The 25,365-nt window shown below is 34.5% G+C and overlaps 1 long non-coding RNA gene across 1 annotated transcript in view; it reads right to left on the reverse strand.

Annotated features, from left to right (window-relative positions):
• Positions 1–11,375: 11,375 nt before the first annotated feature.
• LOC133258518 (uncharacterized) overlaps positions 11,376–25,365 on the reverse strand; it is a 176,755-nt gene continuing 162,765 nt past the window's right edge. The window contains exon 2 of the long non-coding RNA XR_009740064.1: positions 11,376–14,929. This is a non-coding gene — a long non-coding RNA (uncharacterized LOC133258518). The remainder of the gene's footprint in view (positions 14,930–25,365) is intronic.

Consider the following 25,365-nt stretch of genomic DNA (forward strand, 5'->3'; position numbering starts at 1 on the left):
GAGTCTTCTGTGTTTTGTTATAGGAATTAAAAAAAAAAAAAGAAAAGAAGTAGTAACTGACCTGACAACTCAGTTGTTACCATGGAGCTGATTGATAGAAACAAGATCCATGTCATTTGAAGAACAAGATGGAATAAACAAAAATTAATTGACAGGATTTCTACTGGTGACTTGAAAGTTGACTATGTCATCAATGAGATGGAGGAGTCACATGACCCTATATGTTAAAACACCAAGAAAAATTTTTTCTACCTATCCTAATTTAGAGAGAAATTAAGAAGATTATGATTTAGGACAGAAACATTTGAACAGAGGCTGAATTTTCCTCCAATTAAAATGGTGGTATTTGACTAAGATTTACCGAGAGGTAAAAAATGTGTTCTTCCAATTTCTAATGAAAGCTCTTAGGCTAGATGCAAAGATTTAGGTCAATTAGCCTTCTAAAACTCGGGGCAAATGTTATGCACAACTATTTTGGTTGAGAAAAGGGACTAATTATTTTACTGTAATAGAACATCAGACCCATCAACAATACCAGCAGTGTGCTTAGAAACCCTCACCCAGAAGGACAATTGACATTCTAAACAGTGTGGGAACAAAATGACTTTAAAGGTCAAAATTGCTAAGTGGGGAACAGTAGCGGTCATTTATGGGAACATTGTATAAGCCTCAGGGCAGAACATCCCTATGTTTTCTTTACCTTTATTCTCAGATGCCATGGGCAATGCAGATTAAAAAGAGAATTTGACCTTTTTATAGAGCAATTGGCTTCCCTGGTGGCTCAGACAGTAAAGAATCTGCCTGCAGTGCAGGAAACCCAGGTTCAATCCCAGGGTTGGGAGTATACACCTGGAGAAGGAAATGGCAACCCACTCCAGTATTCTTTCCTGGAGAATCCCATGGACAGAGGAGCCTGGCAGGCTACAGTCCATGGGTTCGCAAAGAATTGGACATGACTCAACAACTAACATGCACTAGTGGAGGTTGGTTGTAACATGGTCACTTAAAGTAGTATAATAGTATAGAGCAATTGGTTGGATTTGGACAGAGGAAAGAATCCCCACAGGAGCTGATGAATAGTGATAAATGTGCCACTTGGAAGTCAGTGTTTATAAAAACCTGAGGTAGATATCTGGAATACAGCTATGTTCACAAACTAGTATATTCTGTAATTATTAGTTAATGGCATCTGGTTTCTACCCAATCACTGGTAGTATGTAGTAAGTGGCTAAAGATCATTTATGTTGAAAAAAAGTAAGGATAATATAATTTAATTGATGTACTGTGTATAAATTAATATTTTTATCTTTCTTCTAAATGTATGTATTGTAAGAAAAGGGTTATAAATTCATTGCTAGAACTAAATGAAAATTAAACCTACATACACAGTGACTCATAGGAAAAGAGTATATTTCTGGAAGCTCATCTGAAGCATCTAATTAATGTAATACCTATGGAGAATTGGGGCTTCGCTGGTGGTGTAGATGGTAAAGAATCTACCTGCAGTGCACGAGACCCAGGTTCAGTCCCTGGGTCAAGAAGATCCCCTGGAGAAGGAAATGGCAACCCACTCCAACATTCTTACCTGGAGAAACCCATGGACAGAGGAGCCTGGCAGGCACAGTCCAGGGTGTTGCCAAGAGTCCAACACAACTAAGCAGCTAACACCTTCAATTTCATGGAGAATTACTGGCCAGAAAAAAGAAAATTAAGTGGCTTTAGAAAGATTACATACTCTATTACAATCTTACACATGTTCAAATGACTATGGATAACAAAACAATAAAAAGCAAGATATCTGATCTTGAAGTTTACTGTTAAAAGGTCTCAGAAGGAATATAGCTCCTATCAACATGCTTATATGTGAAAGTTGCCTCAGTCCTGTCCTACTCTTTGTGACCCCATGGACTATAGCCTGCCAGGCTCCTCTGTTCATGAAATTCTCCAGGCAAGAATACTGGAGTGGGTTGGCATTTCCTTCTCAAGGTATCTTCCTGCCCCAGGGATCAAACCCAGGTCTCTCATATTATGGGGAGACTTTTTATCATCTGAGCCACCAGGGAAGCCCATCAATATGCTTAGTAGCAATAATTCATGATGCTCAGTATATGTTTCAAAACCAAGATGGTCATTGGGATGTTAAAAGGCTTTCTTTAAATGAAATATTACAGAAACTGTTTTAAGGCAAATTACACAAAGATAATTGAGACATACATCTCAAGGATATATTAATGGAAGTAAAAGAGTACATTGAGAAGAAAATTACCCAGCAATCATACAATCCATTCTGGTCAAATCCCTTTGAAAACATGCTAATGACAGATATTTGTTAAAGTTGCTGATCGTATTTACTAGCAGAATATGCCTTATTTCACTAGGATTGCTTATAGAACAACCAACATCCCATTGATGTTGAGGATGCATAGCTACCTGGAAAATGTCAGACAAGTTATTGATAGATAAAATGGATACATTGCACTATGATACTAGCTACCTTTTATGTAATCAGGGATGGCACATAGCATTTAGAAAACTCCAATATTATGTCTGAAACTCAGTATTTTCTAATGAGTTATGAAAATGGGAAACTAGTCTGTAATCTAGGCATATTGCTGCTTCACTTAGTGCCTCATGACTACTTACATCTTTGAAATTATGATTGAAGTTTGACATCGTGTAATTCTCAGATTCTTGTAGTGATTTGATGATCTGAAATCTCATGTTATCTCAATGTATAATTTCTTGAAAGGCATTATACACTCTACCTGAATTGCAAAGCTTTAAATGGAGAATGTCTGTTTTTTGCTCAGTTTTCTTCTCTAAGAAGGAGGAAAGAGAAACTACCATTGCTATAGGAAAGCATGCAAGTTACCATTCCAGGCTCTAAGACCAAAGAGTGACCTCTCCTTTCTGAAGTTCATGACTTTTTTGTTTGCTCAAAATGGGAGAAATGGATTTTAAGACAATTCTTGTTTGATTCACTAAACAAACATATAATTTACTGTCTGTTTTCTATTCCATGTTTTGATTTGTGATGTGAGAATGGGTCATTTTCTCAAGGACTAAAAGACAATATAAGAATAAACTTTTAAAAAAGAGCAAAAGAGTTATATCAAAAGAAAGCTATGCCATGTGCATGCTCAGTGATGTCTGACTCTTTGCAGCTCCATGGACAGTAGCCTGCCAGGTTCCTGAGTCCATAGAATTCTCCAGTCAAGAATCCTGGAGTGGGTTGCCATTTCCTACTCCCGGAAATCTTCCTTACCCAGGGATTAAACCCCACGTCTCTTGCCTTGGCAAGCAGATTCATTACCACTGAGCCACCTTGGAAGCACATATCAAAAAAATATTTAACCAAAAATAGAATATTTTTTCTAATTGCTATCATCAACCAATGTACAAGTCACTGTTCCTGTTTGTGAGATTTTTGAATTTTAGTTTACACAATTCCTCTACAGTTATACTCCTCATGGCATCAGTGTCCATATACACAAATTGCTCAATATTCTGGCCTCTAAATTTATTTTTCTCACCAAATAAATCATTGCTTATTTTCTACTTGGGCTTCCCAAGTGGCTCAGTGGTTAAGAATCTGCCTACCACTGCCAATGCAGGAGGCACGGGTTTTGATCCCTGGATTATGAAGATCCTCTGGAGGAGGAAATGGCAAACCACCCCAATATTCTTGCCTGGAGAATTCCACGGACAGAGCAACCTGACAGGCTACAGTTCATGGAGATGCAAAGAGACACGACTGAGCACAATGAAGCCTGGGCTCAACACCCAATCTTATTAACCACACTTTCACACCATTTATCGTATTAGCACCATTTGTGAAATAGCCAGTTGAAGTATTCCACAACTTGAAACTCCTGCCTACATTTCTTACACATTTAAGTAATGCAGTTTCAAAATCTCTTAGCTGCAATTTCAAATGCTGAAAATGATGCTTTTTTAAAAATAACTTTGTGCTAAAATTCAGTTTGTAGTTAACTTGACCTGATTGACTTTCTTTGTCTCACATTATAGTCATTGGTTCTCTCACTTTATGTGACTCTGCATACATTTAGATGAAGGAAAATAATTTTCTTTGATCAATGAGTCCTTCTCCAATCTCAGTTGGAAATGTTACACAAGGTTAACTTACGTGTTACTTAGCGTATTAACTTATGTAATTCTGAAGCGTGCTAAATTATAAGAACATCTGGTCCCAAGGGTTTTAGATAAGGGATTATATATCAATAATTGACTTAAACCTGCCCAAGATATAAAATCCTTGTATTCAGCCAATTTTTGTTTTTACTACCACAATTCACCACTTTTATTCTATTTCTCAGTACCTTGTTTAGAATAAGTCCATCATTTTAATGAAAAATTACAAACTCCACAAGATATTCTTATATTATTAACAAAACAACAATCCACTTGCATTTTTCCTGTTTGCATCTCAAACAGGAAGTTACATGACCAGTTTGCTTTAAATTTATCATTAAAAAATAGTAGTTTCTCAGCTTATTCCCTAGCAATGACAAATTCCCTAAACCAAATGTTTTCTAATAGTTGTATTCACTTTCAGACTGACATATCTTTTTCTACTCTTAAGTAATTGCCAAATGATTCTACACCCATCCATTATTGAGGTAACTGAAGGACTCAGGAAAGAAAAAACCATACCTTTCCCCCTGTAAACCCATAGTTTGTCCTCAATTGCTCTATCTCAGTTAATTTTAATTTTCTCATAACATACATTAACTTGCAGGTATCTTATTTGCTTATTTATTTAGTTGATTATTATGTCTCTATTCCAGCCATATTAGAAGCTCCAATGAAAGAAAGAAATAGCTTCTGTCTTATTCCCTCTGATATCTCCAGCTCTAGAATTAGTGTCTGTTCTATATAAGATGTTTGAACACATTAATTACCCAATTTATTCTTGAATATCCACTTTATTATAATTTACTAACAATTGACTCCTAGTTATAGGTGAATGAGTTCTAATTCAAAAGAGAAAGGATTTTTTTTTCCTGTGCCAACAGTTTTAAGATAGATGACTTTCATTTTGCTTATCATTAAACAAAAAAATTGGCACCTAATAAAAGAAGCTGTATTTACTTTTCTTGGAAGAATTTCCATTTGCATTTTACTGAATTACCTGAAGGAGCATAACATTTTCAAAATGTAAACATTAAAAAATGTGGATGCTTCTTTCAAACCAGATCAAAATCCTCCTCTTGATGTGTTTAACACTTTATGAGACTGTCAAGCATAGGATGTGGTTCTCTCAGTGTGATCTGATGTTTAGCTATTGTTTATCCAAGAAAGATGATTATGTACTTTTTGTTTTCTGAAGACTCTCTCGCTTTAAATTTTGACACTTCAAGTGTATTCACAAAGTCACTACGTACTTTTTAGCTCTGTGTGTTTGGCACAGGGTCCTTTCAGAGCCTTATTTTTTTGTGATTATATTTTAAAAGAAGAAGAAAAACGGGAGGAAAGAGTGGAAGAAAACAGAGGAGGAGGAGGAAAGATGAAGATGATAGCGAAGCTAAAGCCACACTGTCTCCAGCTTTAGCTTATATACTGTGAAGCTAGACTCATAAAGTTTTATCTCCCAGCCTCTCTCCTATGCTATTCCTGGAATATATGAGCCTTAAAACACACTTCAGGAGGTTTTCTTATCTTTCCCTAGATACTGAATTAAGGGCCAGCACAATTTCACATTGCATAAAACTGCCACCCAGGGCTCCAAATTCTTCTTTTAGTGCCCTTTCCTTTAGTCAGCTTCTCACATTCTTTGCTCATCCTGTCTCTCTAGATACTTTGGCTGTCATTATTGATTCACACTTTCCATTCAAAGTATGATTTTTTTTTTCTCTTCTCTAACAAGACTGTTTTTCTCAATAACATTAAGCCTTACTCGAAGATGGGACCTTTGGGTGAGATTGTTCTCATTACTTTGTCCAAGCCTAGGGAAATAGGAGAGAAAATGGAAGTCTCAAAACTGTCCCTGTTCACACATATCCATTTCTTGACCGAAGAAAAGCAAGATTGGGAATTTATTTATTGATTTATTTTTTGCATAAGAAGCTATCATGCAATAAAATATTATGTAGCAAGTATGCTTGCTATCACACCAAATTATATGCTAACTTATTGGAACACATGAGTAATAGAAGAAGCTATGTAACCTAACCGTACTGCTGAATCGACCTTGTCAATTTCTACTCAACATCAACCACAGAAGCAATTATAAACCTAATATCCTGGTTTTCTATAATGCTTTGTATCTGGAAAGCCTCTTCTGGAAGCACCCACACTTTTCTCAGAGCCTGGTCATCGGGTCTGCCTGGACCTTTATCAGATTTCGTTACTCTGGGTAACACAGTATGTAGAGCACTCATCTGCGCGTTCTCTGTGTTGCAGGATACTTGAGTTCAGTAAGTGTTTTTTACCTCGAAGAAGGTCACCATTTAAGGTTTGATTAAATCATCAAGTCTTTTGAGCTTTTACCAATTAGCTAATTCTTCTCACAAATATTATCCTAGGCAGAAAACCACCTGCCACAAGACACCCCAGATATTTGTTGGGATTCTAGGACTGTAGACTCAAGGGTAAAATAATAAATCAAGCCTTTGTCAATTAGTCAGAGAAGGCAGTGGCACCCCACTCCAGTACTCTTGCCTGGAAAATCCCATGGACGGAGGAGCCTGGAAGGCTGCTGTCCGTGGGGTCGCTAAGAGTTGGATACAACTGAGTGACTTCACTTTCACTTTTCACTTTCATGCATTGGAGAAGGAAATGGCAACCCACTCCAGTGTTCTTGCCTGGAGAATCCCATGGATGGAGGAGCCTGGTGGGCTTCCATCTATGGGGTCACACAGAGTCAGACACGACTGAAGTGACTTAGCAGTAGCAGTAGCAGCAAGCCAGGGGAATGTGCACAAATGTAATGTATTGAGCTATTATGTGCCCTACTCTCCATTTAGGCTCACCAAAGTGATTTATATTTTAAAAGTGGACATTTTACTGTTAGTAATGAGAGAATTGGTTCTCAGCGAGTTAAAGTCAAGTTGAAGTTCAAGTCTTTAAATTACTTCCTGGTGTGTTCAATAATGTTTGGAGGTAAAGTTTGGGAATAAATCCACTAGTGATATATACATATACATTTATATATCAAAAGCTAAGCTTACTTTAAGAGAATTTATTATGATTACCAAAACAGCATTTTAGCATTGTTTAAATGAATTATAAAAGATTTGATTAAGAAAAATATTGAAGTAGAACTGTTATCTGAAATATTATTTTTTTCAAATGAACTAAATTCAACATGCAATCTCATCTATTAAACAAAGAAATAAATATTTTGCCTCTGTTAGGTTATGTCATTTGACTCCCCAAATGCTCAAATAAAGTTCATGACTACTGAGTGTGTAACCTGTGGCTTCATAATGCCAAGATTCAGAACTCCTTTAATATTTCCTTAGAAACATTTTTGAAAGCACATATTTTTATTCTTAACTTATGAACACTTTAAAACCAATGTAATTGGTCATTCAAAACAATTTCTGTAGTGGGGCAATTATCTGCTCAATTTCTAGAGCAAACTGGAAAAATAGAAACTGGTACTGTTGAAGTTTATAATGTCAAGAACTACATTGGATCCTTCATACATCCTTCAGTTCTATGCTTCCCATTTGCATTCTTAATACTAATACCCTGCAGTGCTGCTGACAAGTGTTGAAATAGAAATGTAATAGGCTTTGCAGACCATGTATTCAGTTTTCTGCACTTTGTTTATCAAACAATTCTCTACAACATTAGGAGCCATTAAGTAAGCCACTGTAAAATGCACAGTTCTTTTTTTTATTTCTTAATTATGTTTAAAAAACATTTTAGGTTTCAAGTGATATTAAAATTAGATGTGAAAGGTCTATAAGTTTATGATGCTGAATTAACTTTATGTAAATTTAAAGCATTGCAGGAACAGAATTCAATCTATATCGAAAGCAAGAAAAACTAATTATCTTTACTGTCACTCCAGAATGACAATAAGAGAATTTTTAAAAAATACCCACTGAAACATAGTGACTGTGCCATCTATTAATTCTTTCTAATATAATAGATAAGTTATTCAGAAAGAAAGAAAATGACCCCACAAGGAAGAGTGAAGATGTGTGGCTGGAGCCAAGAAAAATCTGTAAGTGTATGGGTAAATCTAAACAAATGTTGAAACTGCAAAACCAAAACACTCCCACTGGTGATAACTATAAGATATAATCAGAAGAGCAGACAATAGTATATGTTTGTAAGAAACAGAAGAGAGAAAATTTTAGATGCAGTATTGCAAGATCATTTATTGTTTTAAAAGAGAATGAAGACATTTATTCACTTCAAATTTTTTAATGAAACAGGCATTATAATTTCAATAATAGCTGCTTTAAAGTAGAAGTAGAGTGCATAACTTCCAAAATGCTAAGATAAACAGGTAACAAATACATATTTTATGTAACACAGAAAAGAAAATAATAAAATAATATGGAAATTCAAAGTAATACAGGATAAATAAATCTCAATGTATAATATTTCCATATTAATGAAAAACACTTAAAACTGAATGATAGTACAAATACTACTGATACAGACTGAGGGATAAGGCCCAGAAGACATTTATACTTTTAAAAACTTCTACAGGGGAAATAGCTAGGCGTTATTTTTATGTCTTGGAGATTATGAAGATAAGTATGACATAAAAGCAATAAAGCATGGATTGATACATTTTACTACATCAATATTTTAATTTTCTTTATTTCAAAAAATGTTTTAATCTAGAAGAAGATATTTCCAAGGCATAAACTAGATTATTATTCATCAAACAAACATAGGGAGGGTCCTAAGAAAAAACAAGCAGTTCCACTTTTGTGTATAATCTAAGGCTTTCCAGGTGGCTCAGTGGTAAAGAATCTTCCTGTCAAGCAGGAGACTGAAGAGACATGGGTTTGATCCCTGGGTCAGGAGGATTCTCTGGAGGAGGAAATGGCAACCCACTCCTGTGAATCCGCAGGACAAAGGAGCCTGGTGGGCTACAGTCCATGGAATCACAAAGAGTTGGACACAACTGAGCACACACATCTAAGAGAAAATGCTTATACAAAGTAAGAATGGATTAGTATGTATTAAAATTAAGAAACCAGCCTAATATCCAAATAACTTTTGGATAGCAACATAATGGATCAGTAATCCACAATGAAACTGGGTATACTGGAGCTATGTATTTCAAAGTTTTAATCAGTATTGAATTTAATCAATGTAAAATTTCAAAAACAGATTGACAAATACCTAAGTAGGATTTATATAAAGTACAAAGTGTAAAACACAGTTAGGCTATGAATAGAACATAAAGAGTAAATTTTTTAAAAGTTACATGAATATTCTAAAGCAAATTTGGACAGAGAGAAAGGATATTATCAGTCTAGGAAAATGGGAGCTTCAAATGCACATTTTTAATTTTATTTCTGAAATGGATTTTAATACAGAAATATTTAATTGCATTATTTTTCATACTTTTTGAATATTAAATACATGACATGATTGATTTTGAACTGTACTAATTACATCTCAGGTTATTCTGAGGTTTAGTGTTATAAAGGTATTGCATGAAGCACAATATCTAGTACAAATTTTTTACAGTTATTACAATTATTCTAAATATATTATTTAACTATGCCTCCCAATAAATGTACGGATATGCTAGAGTATCTTCAAACTCACATATTGAAAATTGTGTTTCAAATATTAAAAATCTCTTTGCTCATCTGAAGACCATCTCGTCACAATCTCACAATGTAGCAGTAATTTTAAAAATAACAATATGATACCAAATTTATGAAAACTTCTGTTTTCTGTTTGCTTTAAACATTATTTTCCTTTGCTCTGAATTTAATTGTTAGTGTTTGAATTGATATTCTTATTTAATAATATGTATATTTTTACTGATATCTTCATTGAAATACATTGTTTGCTTTCTAGTCATGATGTGAATCAGGTAAGAAATAACAAAAATATAATTCATGGGAACATTTCTGTTAAAGAAAAATCATAGAAAGCTAAAGGGAAAAATATATGAGTATAATGAAAGATAATACACTGAGATTTATTAAATAGATAACAAAATTTCATCGTTCTTTGTGGCATTCTCTTCATGTGCCTTAATATTTCATGTGATTTTTTAATTACATTCAAATCATCAAAATCCAAGGGGATAAAAAGACTGATTAATTGTAAATTTATTTGTCAGTTTTTTCTTCTCATCATTTAAACTATATGGGGCTTATTTCTTGTATGGGTTTTGCATTAGACATGCTTCTTCAGTCGGGACAGGAATGCATTTTCAATTTTAGATACTGTCACCATATTGTACATTATAGCTCCATAACTTATTCATCCTGCATTAGTGAGTCTTTGTATCTTTGACCAGCATCTCCACACTTTCCTCACCCACCAGCCCAGGGCATCACCATTCTACTCTCTGCTTTCTCTGCTTTCATGAGTTCAACTTTTTTACATTCTACATATAAATGATGTCATGCAGTTTTTCTCTTTTTGTGTCTGGCTTATTTCACTTTACATAGTGTGCTCCAGGTTCATCCATTTTGTCCCAAATGACAAAATCCCCTTCTTTTTTAAGGCTGAATCATATTCCACTGTACATACATACCACATTTTCTTATCTGTTCATCCATCTTTTGACAATTAGGTTGATTCAATATCTTGTCTATTGTGAATTATGCTGCAATGAACATAGGAGTACAGATGTCCCAAGATAGTGATTTAATTTCCTTTGGATGGGTAATTATAAAATAAATGATGGATCATATGTTGGCTCTATTTTTAATTTTTTGAGAAACCTTCATAATGTTTTCTGTAATGGCTGAACCTGTGTCCATTCCCACTAACAGTATACAAAGTTTCCCTTTCCTCCACATCCTTATAAACCTTTGATGAAATCTCATTTTTCATTTTTCCTAACATGTACTGTTAGCCAGATAGGACTAACTATTTTTAACAGTAAATGTATTTAGGAAGGGGTTTCCCTGGTGACTCAGTGGTAAAGAATCCACCTGCAATGTAGGAGACTTGCAGAAGACACAGGTTGGATCCCTGAATTGGGAAGATCCCCTGGAGGAGGGAATGGCAACCCACTTTAGTATCCGTGCCTGGGAAATCCCATGGACAGAAGAGTCTTGTGGGCTACAGTCCATGCACACAGAGTTAGACACAACTTAGCAAATGAGCACGAGCACATATTTAGGAAACTATAGATAGTGTTTTTCTTATCTATGTGTGCTGTTTAAACAAATAAAATAAAGCACTCAAAATTGTGCTTTTTAAAATATTTTTGTTTTATTTTAAAATAATTATGTATCCATAGAATACTGCAAAGAAATGTAGGCATTTACTTTCCACTCTTCACTTAGCTTCCCCTCTTCACTTAGCTTCCCCTCTATTAACATCTTGCATAGCTATAGTATAGCATTACAACCAGGAAACTGACATTGCTAAAACCAACATGAATTATTCAGATTACACTAGTTATAAATGCACTCATATCTGTATGTGTGTGTGTGTGCATGTGTAGATTTAATCAACTTTAGCACATACATTGTTTTATGTAGATTTACATGCTATCCCTCAAATCTCTAATCTGGCAGCCACTAACATGATAATCTGTTCTCCATCTCTACAAATATGTTATTTCTTGATGGACATGACTGAGAGACTGAACTGAACTGAACTGACATGCTATCCCTCAAATCTCTAATCTGGCAATCACTAACATGGTAATCTGTTCTCCATCTCTATAAATATGTTATTTCATGAATGTTAAATAAATGAGATCATGTAGTATGTATCTTCTGAGATTGGCTTTTTACATAAAGTATAATTTCTCAAGTTTATTCAAATTGTTATGTATATCAATGCTTTAATTTTAATTACAATTTATTTAAATTTGTGATTAAAGGTATTCAGAACTCTGAATACAAGATGATGATTTCAAAGAATCACAAGGAAAGCTTTGGGGATGTTTATAGTATTCTATTTCTTGATCCAAGATACATGAGTATATTTACTTTGGACAAATTCACTGAGCTGTATATTCATAATTTGGGAACTTTTAGAATATATTTAATCCTGTAATATGAGCTTAAAAAGACATGGAAATGATAGAGACCAGTCTGAAATAAATACAGATGAAAACATCTTAAATGGAAACTTAGCAAATAAAAAGCCACTAGCTCTGGAACAATTTATGATTAAATTGTGTTTATTCCTGTAAATTTAATTTAAAATTATGACAGGTAAAATGACAGTCACAAATTAAAGAAATTGAGAGACCTAAAGGCATTATTATCTAATAGAGGAGAATCATTAGGTATGATAAAATCCTTCCTTATATCAAAGGCAATATTCAAACCTCAAAAGATTAAAGGTTTAAATGTGGCAGAAAAAGTTTTAATAATTTCAAAATAATGTTTAGGGAAGCATTTTATTATCTTGGGAAAAGAATAGAATTTCTTAAACAAGACACAGTGCTAGTCTTAGAAGAAAAGTTTGTATAAATACAAATGCGCTAAAGAATAAGTATTTATTAAATGCATCCTTAAAAAATTAAAGGGTAAATTATAATCTGGGAGAAAATATTCACAACATAATTGATAAAAGATGATTTTTAGAGAAAAGATGCTATCTTAAAAACAAAAATGAAGAAAAATATGATTGATAAATGAGAAAAATACATGAATAGTTCAAAAAAGTGAAGATAATGAATGAAAGTTTTTTAGGCTTATTTTTACAAGTGCAAACAGTTTAATATCTGCATGCACATCAAAATACTTGCTTAAAGGGATAGATCCAAGATGAATTTGAATCCAGCAGCACTCCACTGCCTATAATTAGTTGTGTGGGACTAAAACACTTTAAGCATTAGGAGATAAAGTGGTCTAAATCTGAGCTGATAATTAGGACACTGGATTTTGCATTCTAAAAGTATGGTTACAAAATAAAATGGAGAGAATGCAAAAGAAAGGAAGGGGAAAGCAAAAGCAGTCACAACATTGGCAATAGCAGGGACTAAGTCTTGGGTGTTCTGACTTCTAAGTTTTCACCATGCACAGGACTCCAAGAAATGGAACAAATTTTTTAAGATGACAACGAGTCATCCACAGGATCAGGATTCTAAGTCAAATCTATCCAATTCAGTAGACACCTTGCTTTTCCACATGAAACGCTGTTAGAGAACAGAAATCTAATTCTCATTTTTTGGTGTATTTTGACTTGGTATCACCTTAATGACTCAGATTTAGAAGACTTTTCTTTTTAAGATTTCCAAAAAAGAATGCTTGACAAGTTAGTGAGCATGTATCTCATTAGCTCCTGGGAAATGTCAGATTCATTCACACATTCAGAGAGTTAATGATACATTTCTGGATGTTTTCTTATAAGTAACTATTTTCTACCTAATTATAGAACACCTAGAAAGTTCTGTTCTGTGAATTGTGGAAATTCAATCCTCTGAATGTGTGGAGAGTACTATATGGATATACATGAAATACTTTTGAATACATAGAGAGTAATATGCAATATTTTTCTGTCTAGTGTTTTACTGTATATACTATAAATGTGTGTGTGTGTGTGCATGCTCAGTCCTATCCAACTCTGCAACCCTATGGACTGTAGCTCTCCAGGGTCCTCTGTCCATGGGATCTTTCAGGCAAGAATACTGGAGTGGTTACCATGCCTTCCTCCAAGGGATCTTCCTGACCCAGGGATTAAACCTGTGTCTCCTGCCTCTCCTCCATTGTGGTGGATTCTTTACCCACTGAGCCATCTGGGAAGCTCATATAGTATTTTACATATACATATTATATACATATTTTTCTGACAGTTGGAGAAGATATCTATGATAAAGTTTCATGACTGTAAATGTTCCTCTTAAAATTGTGATTAATATTTTACTTCCTAAGCATGTAAGAAACTATGACAAGATATTAAGTTAGTTATTTCTAACAATCCATCTGTCTCTTTCCACTCTATAAATGAGTCAATTTTTAAATTATAAAAACTCAATTTACGCATCCACTTTAAGTAGCAATCAACCCATATTCTTCTAAAGTTTTATTAAGATACAGGGTACACTGCTGACAAAATGCAAGGGGCTTTGGTTCAGTTCAGTTCAGTTCAGTCACTAAGTTGTGTCTGGCTCTTTGTGACCCATGGACTGCAGCACACCAGGCTTCCCTGTTCATCACCAACTCCTGGACCTTACTCAAACTCATGTCCATCGAGTCAGTGATGCCATCCAACCATCTCATCCTCTGTCATCCCCTTCTCCTCCCGCCTTTAATCTTTCCCAGCATCAGGGTCTTTTCTAGTGAGTCACTTCTTTGCATCACGTGGCCAAAGTATTGAAGCTTCAGCTTCAGCATCAGTCCTTCCAATAAGTATTCAGGACTGATTTCCTTCAGAATAGACTGGTTGGATCTCCTTGCAGTCCAAGGGACTCTCAAGAGTCTTCTCCAACACCACAGTTCAAATGCATCAGTTCTTCAGTGCTCAGCTTTCTTTATAGTCCAACTCTCACATTCATATATGACTACTTGAAAAACCATAGCTGTGACTAGAGGGACTTTTGTTGCCAAAGGCTTAAATTAAGCAAGAACTTAAATTAGATTGAAAGTTCTTTCATATACACAGAACCACTTAAAAGCCCAAAGAGTCTAGGTACATGGAGCAGCTTTGTTCTGTGATTCCCCCCCCCGCCCTCCACCACCCCAGGGATTTGTTTTCTTATTTCATGCTCCATCATTTCCATAGCTATTGGCCTCATCAGCATGGTTTGATGTTGTACTTCCATCACAATGGACATTTCAATCTGCAAAAGGGAAGAAAGGAAGACAAGGGTAAGAAGTCTCCTTTTGAACAAGCATCCCTCACTTCTGTTCATATTTCCCTGGTGAACACTTAACCTACAGAGCCATACCTGGCTATAAGTGTGAAGATGAGAAAAGTAGTTCATAGGTATGCAGCCCAGAAAGTGTGCCCATAAAGTAAGTAAAATCTTGTTTTGAAAGTAAGTAAAGTATTGCTTGGAGTTACTACTTTATTTTAATAAATTGCATAAAAATAAGTAAGGATCAGAATTCATATTATGGCTTTTTACAACTATTTCCCCCAGAGATACAGGCTCAAGAACCATGTGTTCTGCTTTACAAGTTTTCAAATATGACTTTACCAACTGTGATGACATTACAAGGGTCACCAACTTTCCAAGTTTATGGGTCCATCCCACCTGACCAGAAATCAAGGTCGCATATTATGTTTATATTATAATTTCTGCTTTATCTTAATTGAAGTTTAGGCTGCAGTATCAAGAAGTCCTCAAGTGAAATAACTATATTTTGTAGCTTCACCAGAAGATAGGTGCAGCCAGGATGACTTGAGGAATGTATTTTGGGATAAGTAGCACAACACTTTAAAAACTGAAATGCCACTATCATGCTAACATGCACCGATAAAGGTCATCTAATAATTCGATTACACGTTATGCCTTACTTAAATACCTTCCCCCAAACACTCTTCAATTATTTCATTCTTCTGTCTTACAATAGCTTAGTATTGGACAACAATACTCCCAGCTTGAGTATTCTCTTCTGCTGTGCTGTGCCTAGTCGCTCAGTCGTGTCCAACTCTTTGCAACCCCATAGACTGTAGCCCACCAAGTTTCTCTGTTCGTGGGGATTCTCCAAGCAAGAATACTGGAGTGGGTTGCCATGCCCTCCTTAGGGGATCTTCCCAACACAGGGATTGAAATCCAGGTCTCCCACATTGCAGGCAGAGTCTTTACAATCTGAGCCACCAGGGAAGTAAGATTTAATTCTCTAACTCATCTTCTCTTTTTCATGATATCTTGCCTTCATTTTAGCAAGCTCTGTATTTCCTTAACTGCCTACTTTTCTTTTTTTTTTTTTTTTAATGATTTTTATTTTTATTTTTTTTAAATTTTATTTTATTTTTAAACTTTACATAATTGTATTAGTTTTGCCAAATATCAAAATGAATCCACCACAGGTATACATGTAATTTATGTTTTATGAAGAGTGAAAGTGAAAGTCACTCAGCTGTGTCCAACTCTTTGCAACCCCATGGACTATACAATCCATGTATAGAATACTCCTAGTATTCTCTAGGCCAGAATACTGGAGTGAGTAGCCTTTCCTTTCTCCAGGGAATCTTTCCAACCCTGGGATCAAATCCAGGTCTCCTGCACTGCAGACAGATTCTTTACCAGCTGAGCCACCAGGAAACCCCTCTATAGTTCTTAAATTTCCCTTCAAGCTCTACTTCTTATTTCTAACTATCTGATTATATCTCCACATTAAATGTGCATTCATCTATTTATTGGTTAAAGAACATGTGCACTCTTTTCTAGTTCAAGCTTGCCATTGCTCATGATATGTCCTTCTTTATTTTGCATACAATCTGGTTTGTTTTGCTTTCTCTTTTTGTCAACATTCAACGCATTCTTCAATGCTTATGTCAAATGCTAAGAATAAAATACTCATAAGAACTCAGTATTATATGAAGATTTTATCTGTTAAGCTTCAATACAGCTCTACATCTTTTTCTGGAACTCATTCTTCAACCAAAGTTCTTTTCCTTAGTCATCTTTTTAAGATCATCTTCCCATAAAGTTTCCCAGGTGGCTCAGATGGTAAAGAATCTGCCTGCAATGCAGGAGACCTGGGTTTAGTCCCTGAGTTAGGAAGATGCCCTGGAGAAGGGAATGGCTACCCACTCTGATCCTGTTGCCTGGAGAATTCCATGGACTGTGAAGCCTGGTGGGCTACAGTTCCATGGGGTTGAAAAAGAGTCAGACATAACTGAGTGACTAACACTTTTCCATAAAGCCTACTGTGGAATACTAGGATTTATTTGACATCACTTCAGGCATCTGCTATTTTGAATTCCATGCACTTCTTCCCAACATCTGTCTCCATGGTAAGCAAGTCCATTCAGAATAGATACATTGAGAACCCTCTCAACATGTCTAAAAAGACATCAGTGGAGATTTCAAAGTGCCGGACTCAAATTATTTTATGTCACAATAAATGTCCACAATAACTTATGCAATGTTAAGTACTGCATGTATGTTATGTGTGTTAGAAATTGATATGTACAATTTCTGAAGTGGTGAGAACACTACAGAAAAATTCAGTTATAAGAGAAAAACAATTAATAGTACTGTTCTAAATTCCATTGTAGTTCATGAAAAATGCAAATACACTAAGACTTTAACAATGATTGTGCTGTGAAACCCCAGTTTCTAGACTTGTTTTTCTTTCTTCTATATCTATATTTTACCTCCAGTTTATTGACTCTCTCCAAGGTTATGTCTCATCATTGGTTTCATTCGTCTATTTGTTTGCTTTTTTGTTTAATTCAAGGACTACATTTTTGTTTACAAGATTTCTAGTATTTTGTTTGCCTGCTATTTTTATATAATATCCTTTATTCTCACAGTTTCTAGTCCATTTCTCACTTAGAACAGTATAGACATGCTTTTTCATAGTCCTCTACTATCTTTAGTTCTTTGTCAATTATTTCATAGGTATTGTGAAAATTGGTTTTTGGTTTAATAACCCTGAAATGAAAAGACTTTCTATAAAAAATTTCATGCTTTATAATTATATGGGTTATCTAAATTCAAAACACTTTTAAAATTAATTTTTGACATGGAATTTCTAATACTCATTGATAATTTATAGGCATCTTGCTTCCTTGCTTCATATCTAAGACATTGCAATAAAAACCTATAGGATCATTTCAAAGATGAGGCAGTATTTCCTCAATGTTGATTTAATGCAAAATTATTGGTTTCATTTCCCAGTAGCTGAATGTGATGGTCTATGTCATGGCCATTTTCTTACTGGAACTTAACTTATGTATCACCTTTTGATGTCACCTGAAATGGTTAACCTTACTTCCTAGTTGCAGTTTTACTTTATCCTCTTTTAACTTGTAAGTTAGAATTGATTTTCTTTACATTTCTTGAGCTTAATTTGTAGTGTCTGATACTTTGTGATGATATGGACTGTAGCCCAACAGGTTCCTCTGTTCTTGGGATTTCCCATCCTAGAATACTCGAGTGGGTTGCCATTTCCTTCTCCAGGGGATCTTCCCAATCCAGGGATTGAAACCAGGTCTCCTGGGTCTCCTGCACTGGCAGGAGGACTCTACCACTGAGCCACTGAGAAGTCCTCTGAGCTTAATTATATGCAACTAGAATTTACATATTTCTTAATGTGGGGACCCACCCCCATTAGTTCAGCCCACCATGTTGACAAGAGTCCTCTCCCTCCCATCTGACTGCATCCTTTTTCAAACAAATGGATATTTATCATGGTTCTCCTTTAAGGAGAAATCTATCCCTAATCCAACATGGCTTTCTCTTACCTCAGTCTTGATCCCCTGATTCAGAAAATCTGAAATATACACTCAAGAATAACACATTATACAATAGAGATACAGTAGCACTAGCCAGGACTTGGCTCTTAAAGAAGCACAGAGCCTTTCAGGATGGGTGAGGGCATTCCAAGTACTATCTTTTTAAAGACTATTCTGCGAGATAGCTCAGGTGCTTTATGACATTTTTGGAGATTAGGCAATTAGGTCAAATAACCATACAGACACAAACATTAGAGCAAAAATACCTGGCTTCAGATGCACTGCCATATAAGTAACAGTAAGAGAGAAATATATTTTTAATCTATATATAGCTCCTGCTATGGGAATATGATGCAATTTATCATTAAGAAATGTCAAAATTCTCTTTCTCTTTGTTTATTAATCTTTCCAGGCTATATCACTAGGCATAGGTGCTCTGAACTCATTTTTTTTTTTTAAATCATCAATTGGTAACAAAAAGTTGGGATTTTCAAATTAACCATTTCATGTCCTTCTGGGTCAAACCAAAATGTGAGATCAAGTACCATCTTTCCATGGGGCATCTCTGGTAGCTTAGCTGGTAAAGAATCCATCTGCATTGTAGGACGGAGAAGGCAATGGCACCCCATTCCAGTACTCTTGCTTGGAAAATCCCATGGATGGAGGAGCCTGGTGGGCTGTAGTCCATGGGATTGCGAAGAGTCAGACACAACTGAGCAACTTCACTTTCACTTTTTACTCTCATGCACTGGAGAAGGAAATGGCAACCCACTCCAGTGTTCTTGCCTGGAGAATCCCAGGGACGGAAAAGCCTGGTAGGCTGCCATCTCTGGGGTCGCACAGAGTCAGACATGACTGAAGCAGACCCCAGTTTGGTTCCTGAGTAGGGAAGATCCCCTAGAGAAGAAATAGGTTACCGACTCCAGTATTCTTGGGCTTGGTGGCTCAGTCAGTAAAGAATCTGCCTGCAGTGTGGCAGACTTGGGTTCAATCCCTGGATTGGGAAGATCCCCTGGAAGAGGCCATGGCAACCCACTCCAGTATTCTTATTTGGAGAATCCTCATGGACAGAGGATCCTGGCGGGCAGTAGTCAATGGGTTCATAAAGAGTCAGACACAACTGAGCAACTAAGCACAGCACAGCACATCTTTCTATACAAATTTTGGATACTCTAATGACAACAGATATTATGAATCAATAGATCTGGAGGGGAAATCAGCTTTTTTTTATTAACCCTGATCGCATATGTAAAACTGGCAAGTTTGTCTTAATCAAGCTACTAGACTATGAAGCTTTAAAATAGGAAGAAAGTTTCCAACACACTGTTTTCTACAAGTCAGGTGATAATTTTTAAATCTGTTAATTAAATTTTAATTGTAGTAATGTTTGTTTGGGCTCCCCAGGGGACTCAGTGGTAGAGAATCTGCCTACCAATATAGGAGATGTGGGTTCAATCCCTACTTAGGCAGATCCCTGGAGAAGGAAACAGCAACCTATTCCAGTATTCTTGCCTGGAAAATCCCACAGAGAACACTGGCAGGCTACAGTTGAAGGGGTCACAAAGAGGACTTAGAGACTAAACAGTGATCGTGTAGAGACACATCAATCCCACAGGACTGAGAATTAAAGCCTAACAGAGTGTTTTAGTATAAAAAATTCAGAGATTTTCACAGGCTAAACCAGACACATTTTCAACATCTCTTTATCTATTTTGTAAATATCTATAAGTTCCATAGTTGACCTTAGAAAATATTACTTTTCCCACAGTTGTATAAAGTACAAAAGCTTATTACTAGTATTTGTGACCATAACTTGCAATTTTCTCTATCAGGATATGAAATAAATCATTATATAGAAAGAAAAAAAAAAGCTTATTTTCCTGTTCATTTTTAAAAAACTATGCTTTACTGTTGAAGAAAAATACTCCATTGCATTAGAAATAAGCACTGTTTTGATATCATTTTATGTCTTATATGTGTTTGGGTAAAAATTCATGAAAATTAATCATTTAGAGAAAAAATCCATAACTCTTTATTGCAATAAAAACATTATGTTTAAGAAGAACAAATAATATTAGTAGTTATTTAATAGTCCCATAATTGGTGATATTAAGTTTGGTCATTTACTTAAGATAGTATTTGACAGTTATTTCCACTGTAAAATTAAGTTTTTGCTTCTTTTTCCATTAATTAGTGATCTGTGAAAAATAATTTTAGACAGTTATATCCTAACATTTATAATATAAAGATTTCTCATTAACTTTTGACATTTTGCCTAGTCAGTCACTACTATTATAGTGGTTAACTGTTGATTTTTTCTATTTCTATCATTTTCTCTAAGTTTTTAACCAGCATTATTATATAAATAAATTTTTTCCTCCCCTTTTTAATATTTTAATATTAAATGTCAACATTTGGTAATGATTAAGTGCAATACTTGAGTATAACATAAGAATATAGGTCAAGTGTATACCTATAATTTAAAAATACATTTTTATCCAAAAATTTTCATATATTTTTAAAAAATAATAATTTAACTATCTTTATAAAGATCTCTCTAAAAAGCAGTTTTACATTAAATGTAATAGAGTGAGGTTAATTTTTAAAAGGCTATCGTTGGACTAAATCTAAGGGTAAAATTAGGAAAACTTGTAATTTTCACTTTAATTCAAGCCACTAAAGGCAAGAATTGTTTTTATTGTTTCTTTCAAATTTATATGCGGCAAATAAATGGCTGACATATTTGACAAAGAGATATAAAACAAACTTTAAAGAAGAGAAAATAAAAGAATTTCTTCACAGTAGATAAGAGCAAACAACTATAAGAAAAGGACATTGTCATCCAAAACCTGGTGCTACAGGAAGATTTTAACAGGAACTGAAATTGATATATAACATGAAATTTTTAAAAACATTGCCACATTGAATAAAAGAAAACATTCCAGTATAATTTATTCATAAGATAAATGAGTGTGTTTATTATATCCTAGCAAGAAATGACTGAGACATACTTAAATTGATTGATATTTTAATTTACTAAAAGGAGCTAAAAATAAGATCATATATAAAAAGTACTTAGGATTTTATGTCAACAATATTTAAATTTTAAAAAGAACTTATAAAACATCAATACACTATACAAGTACAATATACAATTATTAATAATTTCCATCATGTGGTTTCTGTACAATAGGCTTCAATAATTGAACAGAAGTATCAGTTATTTTTTCTAATATAAAAATGCTATTTCTAGAAGGCTGTCTCACTACCATGAATTACAGAGAATCTCACAATTTTGACCATATATATTTAACAATTTCAAAAGCTCTTGAACACTCTGAAATGTTACTGAATGTGTGAAAAATAACATATTTAACAGATATCTTTAACACTGGAATGACTATGAAGACATTGGGAGAAACCAAATGCTACTCCTTGATGTCAGGTGCACAAGAGAGTCCTAGTTTCACAAGGTCATAGTTGAGTAAATATGACAATTACAATGCATTCTTTCATTTGAAAGATGGTTTTGATTTGTTCACAAAACAGTTATATCATGATTATGAACATACAAGGTTATTTTACAATATTCCTCCCAAATGATGTCTTCTTATTTCAAGAGTAATAAGTTTCTCATTTATAAATGAGAAACCTTGAACTTTCATGGAAATTCCATGAAATTTTAAATAAATACAAATATAAATCTACAAATACCCAAGAAATTATCAGCATGAGTGTACAATCTGGGGCTTCCCTGGTGGCTCAGACAGTAAAGAATCCGTCTGCAATGTGGGAGAACTGGGTTCAGTCCCTGGGTTGGGAAGATCCCCTGGAAGAAGGCACAGGAACCCACTCCAGTAGTCTTGCCTAGAGAATCTCCACGGCCAGAGGAGCCTGTTGGGCTACAGTCCATGGAGTCGTGAAGAGTCAGACACAACTGAGCGACTAAGTGCACACATACACAATTTTTAAAATAAAAGTTTGAAAGAATATTGACATAGTAATTGATGGCACTTCCTATTAAGGACTGAAATATAGCTCAAGAAGAAGAGCTATGGATATCGGGGAGGCTATAGCCTTCGTGAAACTGAGATGAACTTATGAACTTATTTCTTAAAATATATAAACACCGTTTTATACTTTCTGATGCTAAAACCCTTTTTCTATTGCTGGAACAAAACAAATTCAAATGTGATATAGTTTATATACATACATTGCAGGTTTCAATTTGGTGACACTGTATTTATGCTTTCTGCACTTACATGTATAAGTGAGTTTCTTCTAACAGTTTTTTTTTTTTTTTGTATTTTTTTTGTGTGCAGTTTTATAATTGAGGTCACAGAACTGGTAAAATATGTTGGGGAGTTCTTTTTTCTCTTTTTAATTCTCTGACAATCTTTTGTAAGATAAGGATTATTTCTTTCCTGAAAGGCTTGTTAAGTCTGCTCCAAACATAAGTGTGTTAAATGTTAGTCACTCAGTCCAAACCTATTTGAGCCTTCTTTTCTTTTCTGAAACTTTTTATAGAAAGTTTTTTCTGGCCACTGATTCACAATTTTATATTAATGATATGTAATAAATATTAGTTTAAAATATTTGTTTCTAAAATATCATCTATATTACTCTTTTTCAAATATATTGTCATTAATGTTTTCACAAGTCTGAAGATTTTTAAACATCTTCTACTAATTTATCTTTTCTATTTTAATATTAATTTACCTTCTCTGTGCTTTTTTCCCTTTTCTTAATTCCCTAGATTCTCCTAATAGATAGTCTTGTATTTTTACTCTTAAAGAATCAGTTTTTTGTTTTATTATCTATTTAGTGCCTTTCTCCATGACTTAATACTTGTTTTATTAATGTCTGATTCTTAAGAATTTCTTTCTCCTACTTTTCTATTTACTCTGTACTTTTTTCCTATTTTCTTGAGTGAAAAATTTTAATTAATGTAATTTCATCCTTTCTTATTATTTAATTCATACACCCTCCATTATAATTTGCCTCTAATCACCACTTTGACCACATCTGACAAGTTGTTATATCTATTACTTTCATTTTTATCCTGCTCTAAACAGCATGCAATTTTTCATGTGATTTTCTGTTTGCGTGCCTGCATGCTAAGTCGCTTCAGTCATGTCTGACTCTCTGCAACTCTATGGACTGTAACCCATCAGGCTCTTCTGTCTCTGGGATTCTCCAAGCAAAAATATTGAAGTATGTAGCCATTTCCTCTTCCAAGGGATCTTCCTGACCCAGGGATGAAACCCTCATCTCTTACACCTCTTGCATTGGCAGGCAGGTTCTTTACTACTAGCACCACTTGGGAAACCCAATTTCCTATTTATCTCTTATCATTTACACATGTGCTCTATACTTTTCATTTGGATGTTTGTTGTTTTCTGGGTTTGTTTGCTTGTTTTAATGTTTAGATTGAATTACACTGTGATTTCCATAATATCAGATTTTTTATTTTTAAAACTTCATCAATACATTATTATCTACTTTAAATATATTCTATATGGCTTCCTTTATAGCTCAGTTGGTAAAGAATCCACCAGCAATGCAGGAGACCCCGGTTCAATTCCCAGATCGGGAAGACCCGCTGAAGAGATAGGCTACCCACTCCAGTATCTTGGGCTTCCCTCGTGGCTCAGCTGGTAAAGAATCTGCCTGCAATTTGGGAAACCTGAGTCCTATCCCTTGGTTGAGAAGATCCCCTGGAGAAGAGAAAGGCTACCCACTCCAGTATTCTGGCCTAGAGAATTCCATGGATTTTATAGTCCATGTGGTCACAAAAGAGTCAAACATGACTGAGCGACTTTCACTTCACTTCACTTCATATGTCCTTGAAAAGAATTTATGTCCTTATTATGTGTGTAAGGATCAACATCCACCTCTTAGACTGGATAGGTTAAAATTTTATTTTTAGTTTTTGTAGTATTTTGCTTTAAATATTTTAAAACTATGTTGTTATATTCTTATGCATTAATGATGTCATCTATCTTTGGTGTATTGTTGAGGTTGTAGTTATGCTATTTATATAACATCCTTAGGATAATGTCATTCCATTTTGATTATGATTAATATTTTTAGATTAATGTTCTCTGTGTTTCAATCTTTGTCTCATTTCTTTCTCTGACATATCTATGTATTCAGCTTTATGCTCCTACATTTTATGTCTCTCCAAATAGTAGATAGTATTTTAAAATAAAACCTGATAGTATTTGTTAGTAAGATAATCACATTCCATTTTCATAATGATAATATTTGGATTTATGTCTGGTCTCTGTGGGTTTCTATTTATTATGTCATTTTAATTTTCTCCTTTCCTTTTTCTTATTGAAATGATGAATATGTCTTTAATTTTTCTTTTGCTAATTTTGAGCTTAATAGACATATTTAAAGTGTAAGTTTTTTATATTAATTGGCATATATTTAACCTTTAAATATGGTTTAAAGGTTATATTTAACCATAAATCAAACCCACACCTGAAAAGATTTCACTAAGCACAGAATAGCACTTTCCATCTCACTTGTTATGATTCCCTTAAACTATGACATTTATTTTGTTCAGTTTTCATTCTTATAAATAAACTGATATAACAGTAAGTCACTAGCTAGATGATAGCTAATGGGATAGACAAATGATTAAGGTTCTCTGGAGAAACAGAATCAATAATATAAACATAAATAGATTTATTTTAAGGAATTGACTCATACTATTGTGGAAGCCAAGAATTCTGAGATCTGCAATCAGCAACCTGGCTCCCCAGCAGAGCACATGGTACTCTTACAGTCTGAGTTCAGAAGCATGAGAACTAGGAGAGTTGACCTTGTAGTTCCAGGCAGACTCCAAGGCCTAAG

Source organism: Bos javanicus, chromosome 12 (assembly GCF_032452875.1).
Source record: "Bos javanicus breed banteng chromosome 12, ARS-OSU_banteng_1.0, whole genome shotgun sequence".
Classification (NCBI taxonomy): Eukaryota; Metazoa; Chordata; class Mammalia; order Artiodactyla; family Bovidae; genus Bos; species Bos javanicus.